Consider the following 24,606-nt stretch of genomic DNA (forward strand, 5'->3'; position numbering starts at 1 on the left):
AGCTTCCGTTCTGTCTTGCCTACATAGGCCTTTCCGCATGGACATTTTATGCAATAGATGACGTTACTCGTATTGCAGTCTGAGCAATGTCTCTATTTGATATTCTTGCTTGAAAATGCGTCAGTGTGTCTCCCAAAACTATATTATTGCAATCGATACAGTTTAAACATTTGGAAATTCCCTTGTATTGTTTATTGTCTAAACGTTTTTCAGGAGTGGTGATTAATTCTTGTAAATATTTCTTCTGGTATATGCAAATGTCGGCTTGGTCTTAAATAATCCTTTAAAGTCAGGTTTATTTTCAAGAAGTTCCCATCTGGTGTTAATGATTCGTTTTATGCTGTTTGAACAAGTAGAATATTTAGTCATGAAACTTAGTGTATTTCTCTTAGTGTGAAAGGATTTGGTGAATAAAGACATCTGTTTTTTCCATCAAGCCTGGTTATGCTTGCCTGTAAAATATCATCTGGGTAACCCATTTGGGCGACTCTCTGTTTATACTCAAGGATTTTAGGTTTTTCTGTGGCAGGATCTGAGCATATTCTCTTGATTCTAATGAATTGTGACAATAGCATATAGATTCAGGAGGAGGGTAGAACAGCTCCCCTCCTTTCTTGTTTTAGGGCCTGCCCCGGGGAGGAGGCAGTCCCGGTGGCAGAGAACGCCCTCCCATTTTAAAAGAAAAAGAGTTTGGCCCCAGGGAGGTGGTGGTCTGTGATGCCCCATCCCAAAAATTAAAAACCCCAGGGAGGTGGTGATCCCTGGGCAGGGGCGATCCACGAGGCCCCCCCCCCATTGCCTTAGCCCTGGGATGGTGGGAGGCCCTGGGGCTGTGGGGAAGGCCACAGTGGCCTCCCTCGCACCAATTCAATCAGTAGCCCCGGGAAGGTGGTGGTCGCCGGGACTGCCTTGGCGGTAGGGGGGGAAGAGACGTGTGGGCCCGGACATGTTCATTGTTTACTCCGGGGAGGTGGCTGTCCCTAGAGAACGTGAGTGCTGAATAGGCCCCCACATGATAATATAAACTGCCCCCAGGATTCGGCCCACCGGGGGCTTCGTCAAAAAGATGTGCAGGAGCCGGAGTGTCTTTTTTAAAAATGTTGCTGTGGATCTGCAGGTCCTCGCAGGAATTTGTGGCAAAATTCAGTAAAAAAAGTGCTTTCAACCGCCGGCGGGGACCCTGTGGGACATCCCCACCATATATGGGTGGGGAGGAAATCAAGGTATTTTTTCTTATGGGACTCTGCTTCAAGCTGAGTCACAAGATGGCTGCCAACACTTCCTGATTAAAGTGTTGAAAACCAATCAAACTTCGGGTCCACAAGCCCACTGCAAGGAATTGCATCCCCATATATCTATATTTTTTTCAACTTAAATATCTCTGAAACTACAGAACGGTTTTACACCAAATCACAAAAAAGCACTCAGCTAGCTTTCTGCCAAATTTGGTGTAATTCCGTTCAGCGGTTCAGGCTGTAGTTGTGTTAAAAAAATTGAAAATCCCTTTTTGGAGAAAATGCGTTTTTAGGCCCCCCCCCCCATTTTCTTTTCCGACCCCCGCTTGACGGATCACCCCAGAACTTTCAACACAGCAGCTGAACCAACAAGCATTTGCAATGCAATAGGTCTCACATTTGCAAGAGTTTGAGCGATTGGCATTGTAAATTACAATGCCTTTTATTTATGTGTTTTGAAAATCCACAAGGGGTGTGTAGACACACACTTTGTACTTATAGTCGTTGCTTACGAGAATCAAAGCTGGCAGTAACTGCGCCTCTTAACTCCCAGTCTTGCTTCTCGTAAGCAAGGACTATAAAAACAAAGTGCGTGTTTATGCACCGCTTGCAGGTTTAAAAAAACATAAATTAAAGGCATTTTCATTTACAGTGCCAATAGCTCAAACTCTTGCAGATTGCGAGACCTATTGCATTGCAAATTCTTGTTATTTGATATTTTTGAGGACGTTATGTAGGGCATAATATTTATTTCATCCGATATAGCTACTGTCAAGCACATTCTGGTACCACAGCAAGGAGGTTTTAGAGTTGGAAGGGTGTAAAGGGACACTGGGTGCTTGTTAAAGCATGCCAGAGGAGGAAAGTGATTGGATAAGGAATGCCTTAAAGAGGGAGTTTCCAGCTGTTTTCTGTAGTGCAAGAGCGAAGGAATAAAGGCTAATGTGTTATCGTCCAGAGTTCAGATATATTTGTGGCGCTCGTAGTCTCTCATCCAAGATCCAAACTAAACAAAGACTCTGTGTAAACACATTTATAGAGACACTGACATTAATCCGCTATATCTGAGGGAATTCACTGATAAAATTAGGCATATGCGCCAACTTCAACATTTGCATATTATGCGGCTCAAGGCTTTCTGCGGACAGCATGTGTGAACAGAAGCAAATTATCAGTCACTGACATCTGTGCCAGCTGAGGATACGCCCTACTCCATCAGTGCTGAGCTGTGTTTGAACAATGGCTTCTAAATTCTTTGACACACAGGGACAGGCCCCGGAAGTAATTGCATCATCTCGTCGAGTGCTGACAGAAGCCAATTTTTAGTGTGCATATTCAGACCCGTTATGCCGGGGAAATGTTATTAATGGTAACTTATTCAATGATCTGTAGTCAGAACGTTGCAACCTTCTCTTATTATCAACCTCTACCTATAAGCATAATACAAGCTTTTTAAAGTGCCCGTGTCCGCCACAGAAACCTTCTCTAATGCCGTTGGATCAGGGCCTGTGAGGTGCCTTTTCAGTAACGTGCCTAGCTCCACAATTGTCTAGCCAGTGCCTGTGTACCACATCAGTATATTGTTTCATGCAATATGTCGCTTATTTAATGGAAATTTCTAGGCGTCCAGGTCAAACCACAGACTTTATTCTATAGGTACGAGTCTTATCCTTTAACCAAGTGATTAGTTTTAGTCCTGACAAAAAGGTTTCAGAAACACAGCCCAACCTTGGATTATATCTGGTAACACGAGATCATGAGCCAACGAGGAAGCGCGGAAACGAGGCGAACGTGTGCTGCTGCGCGTAAGAGACACCAATGTGACTAGGCGGAGCAAAGGAGGGACATGCGCCCGCCTTTGCCCAATTGCGTGCCATAATTTTTTTTTCAAAACACGCTAAAGCCAATGGCAGCCGGTCGAATGCAAAACCACACGCACGAGCGCGTGGTCAGCTTTCAGAACCCCGAACAAGAGGTCTCATACTGCGCGAACAGTGCTGCGTACTGCAACGCTAGGCGCGAGACCTAAAAAGGGGAAGTTTCATGGAAATTTCATCAAGAGCCGCCAAAGTTACTGGCAAAATAAAAAATGCTTTTCCTATGGAAACTTTGGTCCTAACTGTAACTACCCATATATCTCCCCAGGACCCTGCATCTGTTGCTTTACACCTACCGATATTGATTCACGCTTCTACAACGGCCCCAACAATGCTAGGATGCCTGACTTCACCTTGGGGGTGCCCAGGAGTGGGCACTTCACAGGGAAAGGCCAGGAAGGGTTCCTCCGCGGTATTCGTACAAGCGCCGAGAGGCCTCCGGGTAGTCGTACGCTATTCAAGTACCTCTACATCTACAGGTCAAAACAATCTGTATTACTGGCATATGAAAAATACTCCTGGCCAGCAAAGCTGTTTCTGCTGAGAACTATTAAAAGGAGCTTTCACTGCTCACAGACAAGCATGAAGAAAATATGGCCTCCTTTATTCCCTGCTCCTGCCTAGCTCACATTCCAGCTGTTTTAAGGCCCACTGTGGACCGTTCCTACTGTATGCGCCAGTGCTTCATCCGCCATAAAATGTGTATGCGCTTCCACCAGAGACATAACACAAAATGACGTGCTTCCCTCATCCCCCCAGCGGGAATCCCATATATAGTAGATATTCATATGCCTTAAATTTAATAGGACACCCCAATGGGCAGGGGTCTCTGTGGCACAGAGGCTGCTCTGGGCATGCGCTATGCTCCTGCTTCCCATCGATACAGGAGGAAATCAAACTAACAAAACCTAATTTTTCTCATTTCAAACTGGCTTCAATACATTAAAAACAGGAATACAAGATGGAGATGGACAGCGTGCTGAGAGGGCTTCTGCAGGCGGCCATTTTCAATCTGAGTTTATTTACCCTCAGCATGTTGGTTGGATGGGAGTTAGCCAGGAGGAAGGCTGAGCTGCGCCTCGATTCCTGCTGAAAAACAGCCTGCTGGATAATTAGATGGTGAATTCTGCAGAGGAAGCCCCAGAGAAAGGCTAGCCGTTTGACCTACAGCCCCGCTGCTGGAGTCCTGTATCCAGCCAAGTAAAATAATACATTATCAATAGTTAATTAAATGCACAAATGATAATGAAATAAGGTATTGATTGGGGCCACTGTAGGACACGAGTGCAAGGCATAGAGTTGTCGACTAAACCATTAATTATAGGAGAGTAACATAGTTCAGACTCATTGCAATTATAAGCAGCTCCCTAGGCAGGGCAGGGTTGCCAGAAATTAAACCATTTGAAGTAATATAATATGCATATGTTGAGCTTATTAAAAAACGGCAGCAGCATACTATATAGAAAGTCTTCAGCCCATATTCTTTTCAAGATCAATCACTATATGCACCTACTAGAAAGCAATAGAGTGCCACCCGGCCTGTGGCAGAGCCAAAAAGAACCACAAAAATCAACCAGTTGGGGCAGCTGATTCTCCAGCCCAATTAACTCTTCAGATTTCAATCCAACCTCACCCACTGAAGGAAAACAAATCCTCATAAGTCCCATCTGCCCTGATAACTGAACATTCAATGCACTCTCAAACCTATGATCAAGGCTGTGGGTATTGTTACAGAGAGCTAATAGAAACATAAATTATCAAATGCCTCCAGGTTTGAGCCCTATAAAAGGCACACACACATGGGCCACGCTATAATACTGTGCCAAACACAGCAGATACCATTGAACCAGCTTGAAACAGGGCAGTGAGATCATGTCGATCAGGGATATAGAGCATAGATCTGAAATGGCCAGATCAACCACAAATTGTCAATGAAATATCACTTTATTTACATTTATTTTACAGGGATATAAAAAAATTGGTGCGCTTTCAGCCCTACTAGTCCCATCATGGACAACCCTAACAGACGATACAGAAAAGAATTCTGTCCTCAATCGCAGAACCAAAAAGAAGCAGAGTGAAATGGCGGATTTAACAATACTTGTAATTCTCCTACTTGTATGTGCTTTGGGCGAGCCACATTTAAGGGCCTCACCAAAGAGATAGAGTTTGCTGATCAAGCAAAGAGTAAAATAGTGAAAGCGGCATCCTTTTAAGAGAGCTGGACAACCGAGGGACTAGAAGTTGGCTGGAACGCTGCAAAAGTGTGGCTGGCAGCAAGCACTCCACCCCTTTGCTTGCAGTTGAGGAGGGCCTTTGCTGAAGGCACTCCAATATATGTTTGGGCTCTATCTCTTAGATAATCTGTACGGTAGCCATAGCACCCATCGCAGGGTTGGGGGCGGTTTCGTCCTCAAACATAATTGAGGCAATATGTCCCTAAAGATAAGATTCAAAATAATGCAGTCAAAACTAAAGACGGACTCAAAAAACAGTTTGAGATCAGTAAATTTGGAAAACTATGAACATTTATAAAAAATATTAAAGTGTGATACAGAAGATAAAACATAGCCATATCAATAAATTAGTCAAAAGACGTAGTAGTCAATTGACATGAAGGCTTTCAGACTTAAATAGATGCAGCAATGAGCAGAATCTTAAAAATAGCCTGGTCCAAAATATGCAGCAAATCGACAGAGAAACGGGCAGCATCGCTAGCAGAGACCTAAAAAAGACCCGGCTCACTCCCAATCTGAGGGTCTTCTATAGCAATTTGCACCACGGAAAACAATATAAATAGCACTGTCAGCATGGCGTGAGTAAATGATTCACTTTAACATCAAATCATAGTTCAGCATTATAAAACGTCATAATACCACCACCCTAGCACTTCCCCTCCTAATGAATACTATTTACGCCCCTTCTGACCTAATGTCATTCGGAGGTGTAAGGACAAATATGGTTATATAAACAATTAAAAGACTAATGAATAGACTATAGTGTTCAAGCAGGAATCATGTTTTAAAGTATCTATAGGTTCCTGTAGAGTTCTTCAAAAACAACAATTTATCACAAAATAAACAACGCACATTCTGCTCCTTGTGGTGTCAATGTGAACTATCAATGCGCAACGAATATAAAACAACAGCTGTGTTATTTCGAGATGGAGTTGAGGCCTACGCGTGGCCTGGTTTTGCATAGGTCAGAAAAACTGGTTCAATACAGCTCAGTATTTTCATTTCAATTGCAAATGACTCCTAATAATAAGCACATAGGATTCTAATCAGGAAATAACTTCCACACATGCCTGAAATTCTTTAATTGGATTGGTTTCTGAACAAGAAGGCAATTCATACTTCTAAGGGCTTGTTATATGAATGACTTTTCCTCATCCAAGTGTGACGCAACTGTCAGCAATTTGTAGAATTTGGATCTGGCCTAGAATATGCACACAAGTTCCAAGTAAAATGTCTTGCTGTACTTTACTATCAGAGACACAATTTGTACTATTACGTGAAACTCTTTGCGGCCATAGAGTGTCACCACGTTCATTATCTGTAACAAACGTCATATTCTCTTTGAAAAAAACAAAAAAAGGATGACGCCACTGCTTGTATACCCCATTACTTTTTTTTATCTCTCCCCAATAACCAGTTCTGGTATTGGAAAAAAACATCCTCTTGAAATCCATAAGTTGGGAGTCCAAGTCATGTTGTGGCAGTGGAAAGTGGGTGAAGTAGATAGGTGCAGAGTTATAAAAAGGGCAGTCTGACGGTTTACTTACACATTTATTCTTTTAAACTCTGACAAAGAAATTGGCAACAAGGACAAGCGTGACAATCAATTCTGGCTTACTTAATCGATCACAAAGTGGCTGCATTTTAAAATATCTCACAAGTTTAAAGCACCTTCTGCTATGATCTGTGTGTGCCCAGTAACTTTCAGGGGATAATAATAACAGTAAGATAACTTGGTTAATGCACTTGCTAAAGACATCGCTGCTGACTCGTTACATTAGGAAAGAGGGTTAATGTGCCTGCTTCAAACCCCATCATGTAACATGAAGAGCAGAGATTTGTATTTTATGTAGATATGTATATGGGTTACTGATTTTAAAACACAGATCCTTTTGTTACTTGCAGTTCATAAGTTGCAACCCTTCTAATATAGCACAGTGAGCTATGACCAAGCTCAAGCAGCTGAATACCAACATGCATATGTAAAACCCCATTGTTTATTTTCTCAATCCTTCATTTGCCTAGGGTTGATAAAAAAAGAAATTTCCCGATGGTATAACAAAATATTAGATGAAATAGATGTCAGTTTTCAACTACCAACAAACTTATGGGCAGAACTAATGCCGGGGCTCGAAGTGGAAGAGCTCTGGAGTGCTTCCTGCTCATTGCTTTGGGACTTAGTTAAACCATCGTGGCTTCGTCGGAACCACCTTTTTACTCTGCATAGGGCATATTATTCCCCCCATAGGTTAACGAAATTCTCATTAACTGGCCCAGTTTCATGTCCTAGATGTGGGCTAGCTGCTGCCACCGATACGCATATGTTCTTGGAATGTCCAAGTTTATCAGAATATTGGGAAGCCATTAAAAACAAGTTGTCGCATTCTGTGGGCGAAAACATCACAATAGACCTCGAGCTTGTGATATTTGGTTTAAGAAACAAAACTCATGATGCATCAACAAGATTAATATTTTACTCTATCCTTGCAGCACGTAGGGAGATATGCAGGCACTGGAAAGATGCGCTACCACCTACAGTGCATGAATGGCGAACATCCCTCCTCCAAATTTCTAAACTTGATTTAGCTAGGGTAGGAAAACCCAAACACTAGAGCATACTGGGCAATGCTTGGTTAGTTAAGTCCTTTACCTGGGGTTTTTTTTTTTTTTTCCCCAGGTCCGATGATTAATGTGAGCATTGCCTACCTTGGCTGTCAAGACTGATGTCTACAGTTCAAGGCGGTCTCGATGACTCGGGCACTATCAACTGAGGTAATATCCCAAGCGGGTCTATGGTCGCTGTATGTAGTGCCAAAAGGGAACCGGCCGTACCCCCCGATAGACAAATCCCTCACCAGCTATATGGCTGAGTTGGCACAATACATGACCTCTTGACTATTCGCTCTGTGGTGGATTTTTTCTCTCGGTTTTGATAAATTGGAGCTTTGCGCACAAATGAGGATAAAAAAAACAAACAAAAAAAAAAACAAAAAAAAAAGTTTAAAGCACCTTCTGCTATGATCTGTGTGTGCCCAGTAACTTTCAGGGGATAATAATAACAGTAAGATAACTTGGTTAATGCACTTGCTAAAGACATCGCTGCTGACTCGTTACATTAGGAAAGAGGGTTAATGTGCCTGCTTCAAACCCCATCATGTAACATGAAGAGCAGAGATTTGTATTTTATGTAGATATGTATATGGGTTACTGCTTTTAAAACACAGATCCTTTTGTTACTTGCAGTTCATAAGTTGCAACCCTTCTAATATAGCACAGTGAGCTATGACCGAGCTCAAGCAGCTGAATACCAACATGCATATGTAAAACCCCATTGTTTATTTTCTCAATCCTTCATTTGCCTAGGGTTGATAAAAAAAGGGTTACTTTGGGTAATAATAAAGTCGTATTAGTACACACAACCCCAACCACTGCGTTACTTTTTAAATCCTGACTTTGTGTTTCTCCTGACCATGTCCTCTTAATGCCTGCCAGTAAGGACCATGTGTGGCTCCTTCATCTTGTAGCCCTCATTGTCTTGTGTAAAAATTAATTCACATTGATTTACACACTCGTATGATTTATTATCTGTCTATAATGTGTGAATGTAATGTAAAGCACTCTGACACCCTACATTGGTTAGCTCTATGAAAAGAAATTTATAAGTGCTACTTAAATCTTTATTTATGTAATTACTCATATAGACAGATGCATCTGACATTCCTACAATGCATGGATCTCGAATACATACTCTCTTAAACCACAAAATCCGCCTCCAAATAGTTTCTCAGAATTACTTGTGGATTGCAGTGGCGCCTCGCATAGGGAGTGCTGGGGGGGTAAGTCGGGTCGGGGAGGGGCATGGTGGGGAGTCAGTAAACTCGGACATACGACAGAACGGAGGAAAGTAATTATTACGTTCCTCCGTTGCGTCATATGTCCGAGTTTACTACCCACCACCCTACCCCTCCCCCGACTCACCACCCGGCAGCAGGCCCTATGTGAGCCACCACTGGTGGAGTGACAACAAGCTGTGTGCTTTGTATCCCTCCAATCCACCTCACTGACATCTAGGTGTTAGGTTCCAGACAGCCCCCCAGCCAGGACGATACTCTACTAAAGGAGTGGTGATGGCCTTTTGAATGAGAGCTTTGTTTTGGGTTCAGTTGTCAAAATAATTGCCTGCACGGTCAATGAGTCCCCTTAAGTGGGAATGCGGGTCCCACTGCTCCCTGTGCTTTAGGATTCAACCTGTACTTCACTGAAGAGCCCCAATGAGACCTGGACATGTTTGGGTAGCTAACCTGGAGAGGGCTAGCAGTCTGAACTGTCCTAAGTCTTTTAGGGAGGAGCGAACCCCGATTCGCATATGGGTGGTCCTTGTCTAAAGTGGCAGAGTGAGCAAGAAAACAACGGACTGAAATGTGGCTCTCAGTAATAATCAGTGGCTGAGAATAATTCAAGAGTTCTAGCCATCACTTTTTATTTTTCTCATGGTGTCTGAATGGGCCGGAACATATTCTATTCATGTATAGCTTACATTCCATATAACGAAAATAAAGGTACAAAGCAGGTCATGTTTTCCAGGGTGCTTAAAAAAAACAAGTTAAGCGGCGATAACACGTTACAGTTACCTCCACTCCAGTGTACAGTACAATAACTCCAAGAAACCAAATGACAAGCGAAAAGAACTAGAGCTATCATAAGAATGACATTTTGCGTTTTCCTGCTCAGAAGGAAGTATTTCCGCAGCATTGTGCCTCAGAGGGAGCAGGCACTTCTAGCTGTCATATGCTTTTCTGTTCTCACTGCTTTATAAAGAACGACAGCTGTGAATAACGCAGGCGTAGCTGTCCATTATTCACAGCTGTTCTTTTCAAGTTACTCGCATTTCTAGCACATAAATGCATCCCCTATTCCCCTCACTCCGTCCTCGCCCCACGCAGAGTGCAACAGCACAGCCTAGAACCGGAGGCCAGCAGACTAAAAAGGCTGCCCCAGGACAAACGAGTACTGTGTAAACAATATCCACGTTTTACTTCCGGGCTGAAGACCTGAAACACTGTATTGTGTGTGTAAATCAAGACTGCACGCTTAAGGGTCATGTCCCCTCTGGTTCATAAATACTCTATAAACGTTGGCGTTATTTAATGGATTCTTTAGGGCAACTCTCCAGGGGGCATATTATCAAGGGGGTTTATCTCCGCTTTTTTGGCTTTAAAAGCCAAGAAACCGGAGATAAAATTATCTCCCCATTACCTAGCTGTCGCTAACACCAGTTAGCCACAGCTAGTAGGAGATAACGACCATCTTGGGCGAACTTTGCATGTCAGTGATATTTATCACAAATGACATGCAAAGTGGGTGTGCCAAGATGTTAGCGACTGGAAACAGTCGCTAACATCGCTATCTCCTATTACCAACTTTTGGAGATATTCGCGCTTAAAGATAACACCTGACCCTGAGCAGTTCCTAGCCATGTTATCCAATGGGAGGTGGATAACATGGCTAAGAGCATTAGCTCGGTAATGCATGAATATCGCTGACTTTTCAGCTATATTCATGCATTGCGGCCGTTTTTTATCGCATTTGCGATAAACATTGGTAATACCAAGCAATAGCGATAATTATCGCTATTGCTTGATAATATGCCCCCAGATGTTTGCCCTCTGTGATGCATCCTAGTATTGGCAAAGTACTGGCTTTGGTATCACGCGGCGTGTCGTGTACCAGGCTGCAGGGGGAGGAATGTCAAACCATACCCTCCTTTTATGGGTGTCACTGGTGTAGATCGGCTGATGTGGTGTTTGAAGGCGTGAATGAACTTCTACCTTTTGTTCGACTAGAAGCTGGGTCCCGCATTTTACCATTCCCACATTTTATCATTCAAACTGAATGGAAGGATCAGTACCGTGCTCAAGTCACTGGCTTCCAGGTTCAAAGAAAAGATGGCTTGGTTGTTTTCTCCAAAGCAAAGTTGGTGCTGGGGAAATTAGTGACTTTACACCCTACACAAAGCAAAGGCAGGATGGATGGAACAGAGCGACATTGACGCTTCACTACGGGTTTATCTCAAGAGCACATTACTGTGGTGCAATGGCATAGGCAACGGATTCCTGGCACGTTTCACCATCACAAACCTTCCTGTGTCTATCCTCGAGGCAAGGCACAAGGTGACGAGTGGCAAAGGCCCCGTTTCATGTTAGACCACTTCTGTTTGCAGTATGATTTTTGCGATATTTTGTAGCATCTGGACAGTGGGTGCCTGAGGTCATCAAGCAGTTTGTGCTACCCACATTATAGAACTCTGACCAAGAAGTCTTCTGACTCAAGGTCGTCCGCTCTAGGATATTTTGGGACTGGGTTCAGTCTAATGAGTTAGCAGCAGGTGGCAGATAAGGAACTAATGTTTAGCAGTGACTGCAACAGATCACTGGGTCACATGCAAGTGCTTCTTTCTTTCCTAAAACAGCTCACTAGGTTACTGGTAGGACAGATGGCGACCAGTTATCACTGCTGGCCACGCTCAGCAGGTGGGTGTATTGTTTATGTTGCCTGAATATTCAGGCACATAGTGATAAATTTCATGCTGCTCCCAAGGGGGGCTCCTGGTTTTAATAATCTAACTAGAGAAGGACACTACTTTTGCAGACAGGATGGCAGAACAAAAATGGTGTTTTAAATGACAATGTTTTATAATAAAAGTAGAGGCTGAGGACAGGCAATCTTTCCCCTGATATCCAAACAATACTGTTAGGTGGTTGACGGCTATTAACAAACATACATTTGGGAAACCTATTTGTATATATTTCCCAGCAAATTGTTTAATGTGGGGAGAATTTCAACTCCAGCCATGTGCATCTACAGGCGTTCAAAAGGATGGGTGGGGGGAGGGGAGGGGGGGGATGTGGTCACTCTTTTAATGACCACAGAAAAGAGTTCTGGGAAGGAGAGTGATGAGGAGATCCATGAATTAATCTAGAAGTATATTACTCGTTATGGCACAGACCAAACAAGCTTTGAAAAGCCAAAACCCGTGCTTTGTAAAAACCTGATAAAGTGCAGAGTGGGAAACTGGTAAAATGACGCGTTTTTGTTCTACGCGTTTTATTTTAGCAACATTTGAAGAAGGGACACCAAAAGTAACTATGGGGAAAGAGTGGGAATAAAATGTGTGTCAAGTCAAGTCAAGTCAAGTCAGAGAATTTATATAGCGCACTACATACCCAGAGGGTCTCAAGGCGCTCAGGAGGGGGAGGAGGAGGATTACTTGTCAAATATCCACGTTTTAAGTTGCTTTCTGAAGGCTAGGTGGTTCTGGGTGAGGCGAAGGTGAGTGGGGAGTGAGTTCCATGTTTTAGCAGCCAGGTAAGAGAAGGATCTGCCTCCCATGGTGGTCTTGTTGATGCGAGGTACAGTGGCGAGGGCTTGGCTGGAGGAGAGTAGTTGGCGGGAGGGGGTGTAGAAGGACAGTCTTGAGTTGAGGCATTCTGGTCCGATGTCGTAGAGTGATTTGTGTGCGTGGGTTAGCAGTCGGAAAGTGATTCTCTTATTGACGGGTAGCCAGTGGAGGTCTTTCAGGTGACCAGAGATGTGTTCGTTGCGTGGGATGTCTAATATGATTCTGGCTGAGGCGTTTTGGATTCGTTGGAGTTTCTTTTGGAGTTTAGCGGTAGTGCCTGCGTAGAGGGTGTTTCCGTAGTCCAGTCGGCTCGTGACCAGAGCATGGGTGACTGTTTTCCTGGTTTCGGTGGGGATCCAGCGAAATGTTTTTTTGAGCATGCGAAGAATGTTGAAGCAGGATGAGGATACGGCGCTGACTTGTCTGTTCATTGAAAGTGAAGAATCCAGGATAACGCCTAGGTTCCGTGCGTGGTCTGTCGGGATGGGTGCTTTTCCAAGGGCTTCCGGCCACCAAGAGTCGTCCCATGCAGAGGGGGATGTACCTAGGATGAGGACTTCTGTTTTATCTGAGTTCAGTTTCAGACGGCTGGGTTTCATCCATTCAGCAACTTCTTTCATTCCTTCGTGTAGGTTAGTTTTGGCGGTGCTGGGGTCCTTGGTGAGAGAAAGGATCAGTTGAGTGTCATCCGCGTAAGAGATGATGTTGAGGTTGTGTTGGCGGGCGATGGTCGCGAGGGGGCTCATGTATACGTTGAAGAGGGTGGGGCTGAGAGAGGATCCTTGTGGTACGCCACAGATGACTTCGGTGGCCTCGGACTTGAATGGTGGAAGGCGGACTCTCTGGGTTCTTCCGGTGAGGAACGAGGTGATCCATTCAAGTGCTTTTCCATGTATTCCGATGTTGCTGAGGCGTTGTAAAAGGGTGCTGTGGCAGACTGTGTCGAATGCTGCAGAGAGGTCGAGGAGGATGAGGGCGACTGTGTCTCCATTGTCCAGTAAAGTTCGAATGTCGTCTGTTGCTGCGATGAGGGCGGTCTCAGTGCTGTGTTTTGCTCGGAAGCCAGATTGTGAGGAGTCGAGGGATTTGTTGGCTTCGAGGAAAGCGGCGAGCTGGTTGTTGACAGCTTTCTCGATTACTTTGGCCGGGAAAGGAAGGAGCGAGATGGGGCGGTAATTTTTGAGTTCGGTGGGGTCCGCTGTGGGTTTTTTCAGAAGGGCGGTGAGTTCAGCGTGTTTCCAGTTTTCCGGAAAGGTGGCGGAGTTGAAGGAGCAGTTGATGACGTCTCTGAGGTGCGGTGCTATGACGGAGTCTGCTTTGTTGAAGATGTGGTGAGGGCATGGGTCTGTGGGGGATCCTGAGTGGATGGAGTTCATCAGGCGGATGGTGTCCTCAGTGGAGATTGGGTTCCAGTCGTTAAGGGTGTTCGCGGGGGGAGAGTGTTCAGCATGTGGTTGGGTGGGTTGGGCTCCGGGTTGGTTGTCGAAGCTGTTGTGGATGTCTGCAATCTTGTTGTGGAAGAATGAGGCTAGGGAGTCGCAGAGGGCCTGAGAGGGGGTGATGTCGTTGGAGTTGGCCGAGGGATTGGAAAACTCCTTGACGATGTTGAAAAGTTCCTTGCTGTTGTGGGCGTTGTTGTCAAGTCGATCCTTGAATGCTGTTTTCTTGGCCTTTCGGATTAGTTGGTGGTGAGTGCGGGTGGCGTTTTTGAAGGCGTCCTTGGTGCTGGTGGTTGGGTCTTTTTTCCACGCTTTTTCAAGGGTGCGGCAGAGTTTCTTGGACTTCTTAAGATCATCGTTGAACCATGAGGCCTTCTTACCTCACTACACGTGTGGAGCACACTACTTAAACGATCATTGGCAACGCCAATAAGTCTCACCAGGGCAAAGTTAACTTATGTGCCAAAGTTTTTATTAACTTAGATTATTCATTCATTCAAACAGGTCTAGATTTTTGCAAGGGCAAATGTTTGGGAGATTGTGGGGCTACATTTTGTTTGTTGTCCAGAAGTCCTAAAAAGAAAATACTGTAATAACGCAACTTTTTGGGCTAACAAAACATGGAAGCTGGGAGTGGGTACCCTTGTTGAGCAGATTGCATTAGCAGAGGGTAAAACATTAGCAGCTTTACCCTCAAAGAGGAGTGCTCTAAATAGGAGTCAGAAGCCGCTGCACCCACCTGCAGCAAAAACACATGACATTTACTTGCATCAGTAAGACACATAACTGTTCAGCTATGGGCATAAACACTGCACAAACAACAAACACATGTAAATGAAATGTGTGAAGATTGCACATATCTTCTGAGAAAGGATCAGGCAGCTGGACAATCGTCTCGGTGCCTTCCTTAACATTTTGCTTCTTTCTGGCTGTGCTCTGAATGTAGAACAGCACAATTAATACGAATCCAACCTCTTGTACAACGAGAACACCTGTCTGTGATCAACTGTATACCCTGGAACCTAGCATCATTTAAAACATAACACTGTAATTCCCGAGTCCAAGGAAAAGCGCGGCCTTGGGTCTACCACTGAAGCCTCAGATTTCCTCAACAGCCGCAGTTCTCACATCACTTTCAGACCAGACTATGTTTTTTTTTAAATTTCTCTTGGTGACTTGTTTACAGCAAGAGGTGTGGGTGTCCCTGGCGTTTGACTAGGTCACCATTACAAAATGTGGCTTTTAAAAATGAACATGTATGTATCAGTTGTATCTATATTGAACATGCCTGTTCCTTGCAGTTCGGCATCTAACTGACTTTGTTTGCCTTACGGATTAGATTAGTAAATGTTTTTAACAGACACAATGTCTGCTTTTAGGGAACAACGTCTACCACCGCTAGTTCCTCGTTGTTTTCGTTCCCAGATTGTGAGATGTTGCACAAAAACCTTTAATGGGGTCTGAGGCACACTGCACTGGACTCTGCACCTGTGGGCTCGGTATAAAATGGCAACGCCCTCGAATCTTCACTGCAGCAATGCTACAGGGAGGCTGGGCCTGCCCTGGGCGGCTACAGCTATGCTCCGCTATCAGAAAGGCTGCCAAGGGGAATCTTCCCACAGTCCTGAATCATGTCACTGTCATTTAAATGCCCCACGCAAGCTGACAGCCACAATAAGCTGCAGCTACATTCCCCCTGAATATGCATGTCATTATAGCCTTATAGCGCGCCGGGCAATACCGGCTATTAAAGGCCCGCTGAATCGTTAAAGGCCCGAGCCGAAGGCTATAAATATAAATAATATAAATGATATAAATCCCCCTCGAGCTTCGAAAAGCCTTTGTTGAACATTGGAATGTTGCTCTGCGGGCCTTTATCGGCCCGTAGAAGCAGGGAGCACTCCATTGTCTGCAATGGAGCTCCCAACATTCCAATGTTCTAATACTTATTAATTCAGGTCTGTTAATATGTTATGGTTTTACTGTGAAAGTTTAGTTATGTCTTGAAATGGAAGTTCAAACACCATACTTGGATTTCATAGTTTTGCTAAAACGTCATGAGGAGTGGGAAATGCAGAAAGTAAACACCACTCTTTAAGCTCTGTTTACTCTAGGATCGTGTTGCTGTTTTTGGGAACACTGAGAAGAGGGGCTAGTCAGGGGTCTCACAAACCAAGCATGGGGTTACAGCTACGATCCCCGTCTACCCTGCCACCCCCAATGATGTTCATGTATAGATTATGGTCACTGAGGACTGACCATTAACATCCAAAAGGTAGAAGCACTGGAAACCAGCCGGTCTCTCAAACTGAGTGGGAGTCTCTTAGGGCCAGAAAAAGTGTACGTAGCATCTTTAACCGCCCACTGATGGACTGTGGACTCAAGGAAGACCTTAGTAAGGCAGAAGATGCACCATCGGCTCTGAGGGCTTGCAGAGGGAATACCCGCCTAGTAAGGGTTTTTGATGGATGTAAAAGAGTCAGACAACTGTCTTTGAAGTTCTTTCAGGGCTATCACTGGGCCTCTGAGAGCGAGCTGAGGTTGGCTTAAGGGGTGCTGATGGCATTGGGGGAAGGCCAAGGTTCAATATTAAGCACAGGCAAAATGGATCTGAGGACTTGCAGAGTTAGTTTGAGGAGCATTTGAAGGGGACGGAGGACAGATGAGGCTCTGCGAGCCAACTTAGGTTTCCAATTCAGGACTTTTGATCGCCGAAGACTGGCAGAAGGTGTAGCAGTGCAAACTAGAAGTGGGAGCCGAGGCACTGCCTGAGAGACAGGTTGGGATATCTTAAGATTAACTTTGGGTCTGAAAGGAACAGCTGAGGGTCTGTCAGTCCTGGCTTAGAAAAAAGGTTAGGGGCAACTACGAGCAAGCACGCTGGATGGACTTAGTGGCCCACTTGAGCATTTGCTTCTTTTGAGGTGTGAGTGGGTGCACTTTGGCTCTGCTTGAGAGTTGGGTCTGAAAAGGCTGCCAATAGCTCTCTAGCAAAGCCTGATACACTCTTACCTTGAATGGCAGCAATCCAATAAAAGGGTCCTCTCACATGCAGTGGTAGTTGAACAGTGATTGGTAATCTGGCAAGCTCTATTCTGCCAGAGGGGGTGATATGTGAATCTTCTACTAAGGCATGCTATAAATATCCAGTTCAGAGATGTGTGGAGACCACACAATAAAGCACCCTAGTGCATACAAACCGGCAATGAATACTTAGTATACAACGTACTAAGGGGCCTACCCACACTATACAAAACACCAACTACTGCTTTTGTAACAGTTACAAGCAGAGTCATCAAAAGGAGAACACCAACAAGTGTCTAGAATTGTCAACCTGCCTTTCTTAACCAGGTGAACCATAAGCACTGCGCAGTAGTTTGCGTATAAGATGCAAGTAAACTGCAATGTTGAAATAATCACTTTAGAACTCCCATTCCAAGAACATTAATGATTCTGTGTCTCCTGGAACATGTAAGGCTTGCTACTTCACTTACACCACCCACCCTTTTCCCTCGACTTTCCTTTGCCCCACCTTCCATAAAGGCAAAATCTTATTTATTGAATTCAGTTAGGTGAAGGTTTTATATCAATGTCCATAATGACTCCACAGTAACAAAACATTGATCTGCAGTACCCAACAGGACGTACGGAAAACCAATTGCTATCAACCCAAAGTTATAAATGGAGTAGCGTTGCACAGAAAAAGCAAGATACCTTTCTCAGTAAAATTATGTGACAGGAAAAATAGTGGTCTTCTCACACATTCTCAGCCCAACACTCGCCTCGTGGTCAATTAAAACGACCAATCGCTTCAGTAACTCATTTTCAGTTGTGCTTCAAATATTAAACAAAAATATGTTGAATAAAACAGCAAGTGAAGACCTGCTTTCCAGTGCAACTTTTTGGATATTTTCAAGGAGCAGCAATTTGCAAGATCCTGTTTTCAACTTCAACCTACGGTTCAATACCCTCAAATCAGACAGTCTTGGAGGTTATCTTCTCCCTGGCACATGTCTTCTGATTTGTACTTATTATGTCTGTTAACCTACTAACCCACAGACTACTGGCCTGGACAGAGCTATTCTTGGCTTGGTTAGGTGACCTCGGGAGCGAGCAAGCTTTATGCAGCTCCCTTGTTTCCATGACCACCATCTGCCTTTGCTTTACAATCTCCAAACTCGTACTTTGGATGAGGAACAATAATCCGGTTGAAGAGCCTTGATTTCCTTCCCCATAAAGTGATACCATCAGTTCTTTAGATTACAAAATAAAAACAAACTAAATACACAGACCTTCACAGATCCATCAAATGTACAGCATCAGTTAGTATCGGGCACAGTTTATATACTCCACAATCACAGGTCACGTATGGTGATACAGTTTTGATGACTCTCTGCTAATACAGACATGGTCTCTCTCAGTCATGCACACGAGTGGACATCCACAGCCACTTTGGCATGTAGGTTGCGGGTGGATTGCTCCTTATGGTATCAATGTTTAGGGGAGCAGTGTTCACTTGGGAGTGAATTTGAAGAAGACCCGATTGATATAAGGTACTTCCTGGATTAGCTACTATAAATCTATGAAGTGAAAGACCCAGCCGGGTAACTGATTAATTCAGCTGAAGGACCACATAAATCTCTGGTTAGTGGAAATATGGTGTCATGTCAGTAACAAGGAGATCAACCATATGTTCAGGGAGAGTCAGTCACTCACAGGAACACAGATTTTTTCGGACAGCCACTATAAAAAAACCAAAATGACAGCCTTCCGCTCCTCATCCATAAAGTCAAAGCCTGACCAAAACACTCTTAGATCCCTCTGAGCCTGAAGACCTTGCAACTCTTCCTCACTCTTTTGTAAGACCTTTACACCTTTGCTGTTGCTACCAATGAGAGAGCACAGAGTCACAGCATGATCTCCTCCATGTAACCCCCACAAACAGCACTTGCATTCATACTGAACACACACACACACACACGCATAGCGGTCGCCCATAGTGGCCTCAGCATCTGCTCTTCTAAGTGTATCAGACACAGAATCTAGTGAAGCTTCTTGGATCTGGCCTGCTGATGGAGTTCCAAAAAAGGGTACCTTCCTAGTTAAAAGACATAACTCACCAGTTGCATTCCTCCAAGGAGGCACACTGAACACAGTGGAAAAGACACTTCTTCAGTAGTACACTTTTGCACATAAGTAAAGTTCCTTAGTGCAAATCTGTGAAGCGGTGCATGGATTATCAGAATGATAACCGGACAATGCTCTACACCAATCAGACAGAGTCTCTTGAGGAATTGCAAAAATGGTTACTCTACACAGCTCAACCTTTGGATTAGGATTTCTGTTCTTTCCCAGTTTTGGAAATCTTCACAATGCAGTCAATGATTTTTAACTTCTCGCATAGAGTGGTTTCTGCCAACAATGTAATCTTTCTTTTCCACATGTGCAACATTCAAGAGCCAGCTAAATGGTTGATCCTCATTTCAAAATAGCCCAAGGGAAGAAGAGATCTTCCCTGCAGATTTGTGCGCTTAAGCTTCTGTACTTTGGAAATAGAAGGGTTGAATGAATTCTGAGTACACCTAGAAGGCAAAGAGGCTCTCCAGTAATGCGTTCCACAGTTGCTGTATCCTGTTGTACCAATCATCAGTGCAACTGTTCTAGGGTTGGACAGTTTGTGATTTAATTTTCTAAGAACATGTGGCCTGGTTCTGCCTTTGGGTAAGATTAAGAGTATTCTATAGCCCCAAGTTTTGGACTAGAAGGCTCCTGCCCCTGTACCTTTGAAATCTGAATGTTGGATGGTGGATTGTGTGCATCTTACTCAAATAGTGGGTCTTGGGTGAATATCCTGGGTCCCTGCTCCAGTAGACCCTTTGCATAGGGCAGAAGAATATAACCCTAGGCCCCAACCGTAGTGAAACGGGTACTTTCAAGACTGGCTTTCGTATTTGTGCTAAGCCTTTTTCCCTGGATACTGCACTTGTATCAACACTTATTTGGTGGTTGTATTATAGAAGAGTAAGGATCTTTCAGGGCACTGAAACTGGATCCGATTAAGCACTCTATGTATTTGGGAGGTGGGGTGGAGGGCTCAGGGAAAAAGGTTAGTTCTGAAGTTTGCCACCCTTCCAAATCCATTTCCATTTATCTCCAATGGCTTCACGCAGGCCTGCTGGCAGTTTACCATGGGCCCTTATTCAAAGTCCCAATTGTTTTGTTTAAGCACTTCCAAAGCATCTCACTATTCTGCACTGTCTTAAACACCTTCATTTACACCAATAGGTGCATCCTTCGGTCAAGCAGTAAACGCTGCCCCAGATCCCACATATCCCTCCTCCAGATGTAGGATATTATTCCTCCTGGCTCTCCCAAAAGAACAGTTTTGCCCTACCAAAAGAGCAACCACACCCAAATAGCCCGTAAATATGACTTCCTCGAAACTTCCTTCAAATAGACCCGCTCCCAATCACTCACATCCCCAGGCACCTGTGGCAAATGTCACCTGTGCAGAGCATAGGAGCGATGTTCTCTGGACTCTAATATCCCAAATTTAATCTTACGCCCAGTGACTTTTGCCTTCCTCCAATAAATTCTTATGTTCTGCGTTTCATGCCACCCTTATACAGTATTTCTGTTCTAGAGCAATATAAAAGTATAATGTGTGTGATGGCACAGCCCTCAGGAACAAATTCAGCATGTTTTTGGATAAGAGCACAACGCGGCAAACAGGGTGGATTGTAGTAGCAATGGCACCGCCATATGTGGCACACGTGGGTGCAAGCAAGGTGGTCCTATCAGAAGCCTTCAAGTTGCCATCCCTGAAGCAGAGGCCACAATGAAGGAAGGGCGTGTTGGTTGTGGGTTTTCCACTTATTCACAAAACATAGTTAAGAACAAAGCTGTTGGTAAAGATAACCCCTAAAAACAACAAACAATGTCAAAGGCAATAGCTCCAGCCCATGAAGGAGCAACTGGATTTGCCAATGTCATTGAAGCATGTTGTAGAGCAGCACAGCTGCTGTCCAGCATGGATAAATGTTAGAAAAAGCACTATGACACAGCCAAAGCATACAAAACAAAAGTGTGGGAGGGGAAAAGCAACACAGCAAAGTCAACAGTGGAAGAAGAAATAATTATAGTACTTCAATAAAAGTGTGAGCAGCGGAATGACAATAATTAAGATGAAGTAATCAATACTTGGTCCATGCTCCACGTGAAAGAAGAGGAAGTGAAGCTGACACAAGCTGGCCAATTAGGAGGCAGTAAATAAGAGTAGCAATGATGCCAACAAATGGTAAGCAATGGGCGGGCTTCAAGCCCCTTTTATACAATACTTCTCACAAGCGACAACGCATGCATGCTGTCTAAGGCAAGACCTTAAAATGTCCCTTTAAAAACAGCAAGCACTGACAACTCAACACAGCCTGTTTTTTACACGGAATGGGGGCAGTGTGTTGCTGCGTTCTTCCACTGTGACTAGGCTAGCTGCTGTCTCATGCATCTCTTTCTGCATTAGGGCGGCCTTCAATACGGCAACACATTTGTGGAAAGGAAACATCGGTCCCAGATGCTATTGTTTTGCCAGGAAGGGTTACTAACATAGGAGGGACTGTTTCACCTACAACCCACCGAAATGGGCGTCGACCTTGCGTGGAACCAATCTTTAACATCTGATGGTTTAAAATTAGGCAGAAAAAATCTTTTTTTTCCACATGACATCAAGATTTTTTCAGATACTGCATCTGTATGGAGTGTGTGGATGGTAATAAGTTAGAATAAATGATAGTGTATGAGTGTAATTGCATTAATATTGTTGTGCTTTTATAGCCAAGGGGCTATTTACTATAAAATTGTGTTTGTACTTGTTGGAATATGTATTTTGCACAAAACTATATATAAAAGGATAAAAATATGTTTAAAGAAATGAAAATGAAAAACAAAGAATGAAGAATTTATAAGAAATGAAAATGAAAAACAAAGAATGATGAAATAAAATACCAAAGAAATGTTATTCATTAGTTCTGAGGTTATTGTTGTGTGTGAACAAAGTGAAATATGCAAATCATGTTGGTAATTAAAAGTATATAGGTCTTGAGGGAATTTCTTTAGTACTTTTTACCTTTTCTTCCCTCTTTTCCCTGACCTCAAAGTAACGTTAGAGGGGTCCCCTCCTTTATGTGTCAAGGTGGATTACAGGTGGTCAGAAAGTGTTATTGAGTTCATTCGAATGATGTAGTTCTAGGATCACTGTATGGAGTCCTCTGTTGCATTTGTGTCAGGGGATATTATCATTCAAACCCTAAATATGGCTCCTGATTTGGAAAACCCCATACTGTTCTCTCGAGAATGATCGTTTGTCCCAGCGATTGTTGGCTTCCAAGATGGTCCATTTCAAGTCTTCTGGGGTGTGATTGCTGTTGACAAAATGAGTGGACAGCTTAGTGGTAATGTGTTTGCACCGAATATTACTGCGATACTTCATGATACTGGTCTTAACTGGTCTTGTGATCATCCCAATGTAGCCTAAATTGCATGAGCAGGTTATCAGGTTTATGCAGTTTTTGATGTTACAGTTAGTATGTTTTTTTTCCATGGGAAGGTTTCACTCAGATGGATTTACTTACTCGCTTTTGCTACGTTGCACACCGTACACCTGCCACATGGGTAATGGCCTTTTCACTTTTGGTAATCCCCATAAGGTGGGTTGGTTTTCTCTGGGGGTTTCCTGTGGTCGTGTGTGAAATAGATGATCCCTCATGGTCTGTATTGGTATAAACTTGAACCACGATTTCGGGTGTTTAGTGTCCATTTCTTCAGGATGCGCCAGTATTTTTTAACAATCTTTTGAATTCATTTAGAGGATGGTGTGAAGGTGGTATTGCAGTGAGTACTTAATCGTCATGTTTTTGTTTTGGTTCTAGAAGTGTGTCTCAGTGGTTATTCCTGGCTCTTTTGCATGCCCGGATGACTATCCTTTTGGGGTAGTTGCGGATGACCAGATTGGTTCCAAGTTCTTTGGCTTGGCTATCATATTTATTAAGAGTGTCGCAGTTGCGGCTCAGGAATTGACCATATAGGAGGTTGTCCCTCCTGGTTTTAGGATGGTGACTCACATAGAGGAGTAGGCTATTTCAGTCTGATGTTTTCTTTAATTCATGTTAAATAGTTTGCCCTCAGGCCTGGAGATTGATAGGTCCAAGAACGGTACTGCTTTTCTAGAAATTATGCTGGTAAAGCTGAGGTATGGGTTAAGTTTGTTGATCCACGTGCAGAAACTCTTGCATGTCTCTGTATCTGCATGCCATAAGATCAATATATCATCACTAAAGTGTCACTATGTTTTGATGTTAGTGTAGTACGAGTCGTTCTCTCTAATGTGTTCACTTTTCAAAGGCAGCCATGTACAGACAGGCTAAACTTGGGGCAAAAGTACTGCTCCCAGAGGCCCCCTGAAACTGAGTTAAAAATTGGTCCTTGAATTGGAAAATGTTTTCCTTCAGAGCTATTGTGGTGCATTCCACAAAAAAGTTAATGGGAGCTCTGGATTCCCAGTGTGATTCTGCCAACAGACCGGTTTCCAAGACTTTGATGGTGGCATCCTGAGCTATGTTGGCATATATTGGTATATATACATTCATTGTACAAACATTTGATGCTGTCCTTCCTTACCGCATATTGTGCCTTCCTGCGTAGCCTGCTAAATACCTGTTTATTGTATTACTCATCCTGTTTTATCTGCCCTGTAACTATGTGATTATTCCTTGTTTTTTTTTGTATTCTTACTCAATGTCGTCATTGCTCTTATGTCCTTCCTTCCATCATTTTTGTAAAGCGCTCTGATATCCTTCGGGATCTTGTTCGCGCTATATAAAACTTTATAAATAAATAAATAAATAAAATAAACTGAAGAGTGTTGAACAGTTTGTTTCTGACGCAAGAGCTAATTAAGGAGTAGTAAAAGTCACTTTTTCAGCATGCCATTGTTTGCAGAAGGAAGCAAGTGCTTTTCGTTTTTGTCTTGCCTCCTGCTATTTTGTTACTTTTTTTGTTCTAGTCTGAGGCAAAATCAAATATAGCAACATATTAAAAAACACACCCTGGATTTTAATGAACAAAACAAATATTTAAAGTCACAGACACATGCTGTGTGAGATAAACTACGCTGCGTTGCGTGAAATTAACCTCATTGGGATTTAATGAGGAAGCTGAGAAGACGTAAAGGCAGCATTTCACCGCTGGTTATAGATACAGTGATGTTAATACTGTACAGTTACTCAATAGCCACTGCAGAAACCCCTCGAGGGAGACTACGTAAGAGGAGCAAAAAATAAATCTATACATCTGTTCTTTTTCTCTGTTACTGTAGCAATTAAAAAGCACGCCCTGCTCTAGCCTCCTTCATCTTTGTCTGGCTAG

General features: G+C 43.6%; 1 protein-coding gene across 2 annotated transcripts in view; it reads right to left on the reverse strand.

Annotated features, from left to right (window-relative positions):
* The window catches only part of MARCHF3 (membrane associated ring-CH-type finger 3), a 313,528-nt gene that overhangs the window by 278,047 nt on the left and 10,875 nt on the right, over positions 1–24,606 (reverse strand). The gene's annotated exons all lie outside the window — the stretch shown is intronic.

Source organism: Lissotriton vulgaris, chromosome 3_1, assembly GCF_964263255.1.
Source record: "Lissotriton vulgaris chromosome 3_1, aLisVul1.2, whole genome shotgun sequence".
Taxonomy (NCBI): Eukaryota; Metazoa; Chordata; class Amphibia; order Caudata; family Salamandridae; genus Lissotriton; species Lissotriton vulgaris.